This window comes from Pteropus alecto, unplaced genomic scaffold (assembly GCF_000325575.1).
Source record: "Pteropus alecto unplaced genomic scaffold, ASM32557v1 scaffold398, whole genome shotgun sequence".
In the NCBI taxonomy this organism is placed as follows: Eukaryota; Metazoa; Chordata; class Mammalia; order Chiroptera; family Pteropodidae; genus Pteropus; species Pteropus alecto.
Genome location: NW_006442497.1, coordinates 4,595,602 through 4,600,685, shown reverse-complemented (window position 1 = coordinate 4,600,685; position 5,084 = coordinate 4,595,602). Strand labels below are relative to the sequence as shown.

The following is a 5,084-nucleotide window of genomic DNA, read 5'->3' as shown; positions in this document are numbered from 1 at the left end:
ATATATATAAAGATTTTTTTCATCCCTTCTGTTGTGCAATAAGCATGCCTTCTAAGTTCTATTGAAAACTGTTCATTAAAAAAATGGCACGCTATACCAAAAGGTGGAATCAAGCCAAATATCCATCTACAGATGAATAGGTAAACAAAATGTGGCGTATACATACAAGGGAATAATATTAATTACCCTTAAAAAGGAAAGAAATTCCGACACATGCTATAACATGGAAGAAACGTAAAGATGTTATGCTAGGTGAAATAAGCCAGACACAAAAGAACAAATACTGTATTATTCCATTTATATTAGGTACTTATGAGTCAAACTCATAGAGGCAGAAAGTAGAATGGTGGTTATAGTGGGCTGGGAGGAGGGAGAATGGGGAGTTGATGTTTAATGGGTACAGAGTTTCAGTTTGGGAAGATGAAAAAGTTCTGGAGGTAATGGTGGTGATGGTTTTAAACAGTGCAAATGTTCTTAATGCCACAGAACTGTACGTTTCAAATGGGAAATCTTATGTTATTTATATTTTGCCACAAATTTTTTAAATTAAAAGATCGAAAAACAGAATTCTCTGGCATTTTAGGAGAGATTCCCTGCAGATTAAGATCCTCAACACCCTTTGGGTGAAGTTATTAAGCCAGTGGGGAATCCATCTGTCTGTGTTACCATTCGGCTCACATTTTGCTACATAGTCATGAGACTATAGTAAGGTTTCCTAAAATTCAGGTATGCTCTTTTTGTGACATTTTTGTGTATTACCTGTTCAGTTAGTGAATCCATTCTTGCCTCTGGTGGTTCCTAGATCCCTTGCTGAGTGTTCACGAACTGCTTCTTAATATGTGTAGAGAATGTTGCCAGGGGGCTGGTGGGCTCAGAGACTGTAGTTTCCAGACACTAGCCTTCTCTAGTGTCTGTCTCCATTTTTCTCTATCTCACTCTCTGTCTCTCTTGTACATCTTTCATTTTCTCTGATTCTTCAGAGAATATCAGTAGCAGTTCCCTTTCACAACCTCAAGTTTCTTTATGACTCTGAGATGTATTTATCCTCATCTGCAACCCTCAACTTGTCTTCAGCAGCGAACTCCCTGTTTGACTTTAGGGCCCTCTCTGTTGGACCTTCTCCCTCAGTCTCCCCCTCACCCCTTTGCTGTTGTCGACTTCTAAATCCCCGAGCCGATGCATCATTCACCAGTTGAACATTTGGCAATAGCTCCACATGGTCCTTGAGTAAACCCTTAAGCACTTTGCTTGGCATATAAAGCCATGTGCAATCTGCCACCCCAGCCCGTGCAGCTTAATCTCCCGTTGTGCCCCATGTCATACTTTATCCTGCACTGGGGCTGAACACCCAGCTGTTTCCTCAAGGAACCATGCTGGCTCATGCCTCTTGCCTCTGTCCATTTTCTCACCACTGTGCCTGAATCCTGGGGCAAACTTCTCCTTCCTGAAGAGTTATCTCAGGAGTGATCCTCTTGGAGAAGCTTTGCTAATTGATTTTCTCCTTCCTCCAAGTTTCTATCCCATATTCCTGTCCCATATTAACCTCCACTGGGATGCCTTACCCATTGAGTAGTGTCTGGTTTGAAGGTTATTTTGAATGATGCTGCTGTGAAATTTCTGGCGCATGTCCTTTTAGTTCATGTCCTAGGAGTACATTCCTAGTTGTGGAATTGCTGTATCATGGGGTATGCAGTTTTAGTGGGTACTGCTAAATGGTTTTCCATTTGGAAATTGGATGTACCAGTTTACACTCCCACCTGCAGTTGTGAGGGCTTCACATCCTCACAAACAGTGTTTTTCTCTTTTTCATTTGAGCCATTCTGGTGGGTGTATAGTGATGTCACACCATGGTTTGAATTTGCATTTATGTAATGACTAATGAAATTGAGCACCTTTTTATGTTTATTGCCCATTTGGATATCTTCTTTTGTAAACAGTCTATTCAAGCCTTTTGCCCATTTTTGTATCTGGTTGTCTGTCTTTTCCGTATTTGCCGTAGTTCCTAATACTCCTCTCAGGAGCCCATCTTTCCCTCTGGCCATGAGCTCCTTGAGATTTCTGGACACCCCTCTGCCCCCGCCAATAAAGTCCCTCAAATAATAGACCCTCCATGCACATCTGCTTTTGACTCAATAAACCATCTTTGATCCATACTTTCTCGTAGGAAAATCATCCCCCTGGAGGAAAAAGATGGAGGGAATAGCATGGGAGCAGTTCTGCTCTCTCTTGGGCATCTATGACTACTGCCCCACCCGTCCTGAGTGGTTAGCCTAATCTCTCCAAGTTTCGGCTCTGAAAATAACTCTATGGACCCTTCTTGATGTCTTCAGTGTTCTTCTCAAGCCTTTCTTTTGTGACCTGCTCACTCTTGCTCTTTCATGTCCATTCTTATTTGGAACTTTGCTTCTATCCTCTGTGCATGCCCCAGGAAGTCATGCTAGCCCTCTACATTCTCATGAAACTCTGTGACTGTGCCTTTAGAATTTAATTTTCCAAGTTTTCTTTTCCTGTTAAGCCATCCTCTCTGATTCCTGGCCTCTTAGAAATCTGCTTTCTTGAAATCTAAGTTATATGTCTGACTATGTCTAGCATTTTCTTCCATGATTAGCCCAAACTTTGATGTGATGTGGTCATTTTCTCATCTTCCCCTCACTTCTGCTTTACAAACTTTTAGTTATTCTTGGTCAGAATCAAAGACAAAAAAAATGAAATAGTTTTCCTCATTGCTTCCTAAACCTTCCAAGACATGAGGTGATCAGAGGAGCAAGTGTTTATCAGACAGACTTGTTTGAACATAATGAGACTTCCAGCTACTGTCCAGGTGAAATGCTGCATCCCTAGGCTTTGCCGTGGGTCAGTTTTATGATTCATATGAGAAAAGCGACATCCACATTTCAGTTAAGCTCTCTGTGTATGATCCCATGTGTTTCTCTCTTCTATCTTCCTGTATCAGTTACTTATTCATTCATTATTCGTCCATCCAGCAAATACGTACCAGGCACTCTTCTAAGCCCTCATGGAGTTTATAATTTAATGGGGCTGGAGAAGAGAGACAGATAATAAACATGATAAATAATAAGTAACAATGTTTTGTGTGTCCGTTGCTGTCAGAGGGATAGAGAAATAAAGCACGATGTACCAGAGGTGGTGTTTGCCAGAAGGCCTTGTTGCGGACATAAAATAAATCCTGGAAAGAGGGAGGAAACAATGAAACAAGCCAAGTAGACATCTGGGAAAAGAGCACTGCAGGCAGACGGAATAGCAAGTGCAAAGATCCTGAGGCAGGAGCATGCCTGGTGTGTTGCTGCGGTCATTCTAGTCCTCAGAATGTGGCAACTTCCATGATGGCATCAGTGGAGCTTAATATCTGAAATGAGAGATAGTGTATTAGTCATCTTTGGATCTACCACAGCATCTAGCAAATTATCTTGTGGTCATATTCACTCAGTAAGAAAACTTTATTTGAGTCAATGAATTTAGGTTAGACAACCTTTAAGGGCCCTTTCACCTCAGAATTGCTGTGATTATATGAGCTGCCTGACACCCATTTCTGAGCAGCTTTCTCTCTGAACACATGGTCGGTCGCTCCTGGCCCTGTGGCCTGGTCTCTGTCAAAGTGTGAGGCCTATACCAAGTACGTATGTTCCAGATACTATTGCCGTGTAACAAATGACACAAAACAGTGGTAGAAGACTAAGTATTTTAGTATGCTCGTGGATTCTGTGGGCATTTGGGCAGGGCACAGTGTCTGCTTTGCACCCTGTTCAGTGTAAACGCTCAAGGTAAGATGGTTGCTGGGTCCAGCAGCCTCCTTCCTCCCACTGCTTGCCACCTGTATGGATGAGGTCCTTGAGGCATGGGGAAGGTGGGTTGTCAGGCACAGAGCAGGCTTGTCTGTGTTGAACAATGTCTGGGAAGGCTTGTACAGCTGGGGACTGAAACTGTAGTCAGAGTGCCTACATGGACCTCTCCATGTGGCTTGGACTTCCTCGCATCATGACAACATTCAGATGAATGGTCAGATTACTTACAGGACAGCTCAGGGCTCCAAGTGCCAGTGTTAGCAAATGAGGCAGTAGCTTCATCATCTTAACGACCTAGCTTGGAAAGCCGCACAGTGTCACCTCTACTGTAATCTATTGGTCGAAGCAGTTACAAGCCTAGCCAGGTTTATGGAGAGGGGAATTAGATTCTACCTCTTCATGGGGAAGTAGCAAGGCTGCACTGTAGAAGAGGAAATGGGAAATGTGACCATCTTTGGAAAATGGAATCTCATAATGTGCCTTGTATTTCCCTGGAGAGAATTTCTCATTTTGTGTTGTTGCTGGGCTGTGGTGGATTTTCAGATGTCTACTTTGCACCCTGTCCAGTGTAGACTCTCAGTGTAAGATGGTTGCTGGGACCAGTGGCCTCCTTCCTCCCACTGCTTGCCACCTGTATGGATGAGGTCCCCTAGGCATGGAGAAGGCAGGCAGTCAGGCACAGGGCGGGTGCTCTGTAAGAGTATGTACGCCCCTGGGGCATAGCAGATGACATAGTGTCATTGTTATTCTTTTACTAAGTGTAATTAATAATGGTCTCAGGGTGGAGAATGTACTTGTTCTTAAGGGATGCATGCTAAAATATTAGAACGAACCATATGAATTTGATAACATGTGCTCCTGTTTAATATGATTCAATCTATTTTTTTGTCATAATATCTGCAACTTGCAACTTACTTTCAAATGGTTCAGCACAATATGTGTGTGTGTGTGTGTGTGTGTGTGTGTGTGTGTGTGTGTGTTTGTGTGTGATTGATCTGAGGATATGGTCTGCCCACTGGAGTAACAGCCAAATGGGAATAAGGCTACAGGCAGATAGAGGCTGAGCAGTCTGTCTCCTTTTCGTCCATCTATGACTCCTACCCACAGCCTGCCTCCCAGCCTTGCCTCCAGGGAGGGTGTGTGCTGATGGGGCTCAGTGGGGCCTCAGCAGGCTGAGTCTATATAGGCCCAAATTCCCCCAGCCTGAATGGGTAAGGCAAGATAGCTCAATAGCTCAATTTTCTGGGTGGGCAAACCCCTGGCTCCCCATCGGGAAGAGCG

The 5,084-nt window shown here is 43.5% G+C and overlaps 1 protein-coding gene across 5 annotated transcripts in view; it reads left to right on the top strand.

The window, feature by feature from the left end:
- Positions 1-5,084, top strand: part of PIK3R5 (phosphoinositide-3-kinase regulatory subunit 5) — a 69,948-nt gene that overhangs the window by 12,713 nt on the left and 52,151 nt on the right. The gene's annotated exons all lie outside the window — the stretch shown is intronic.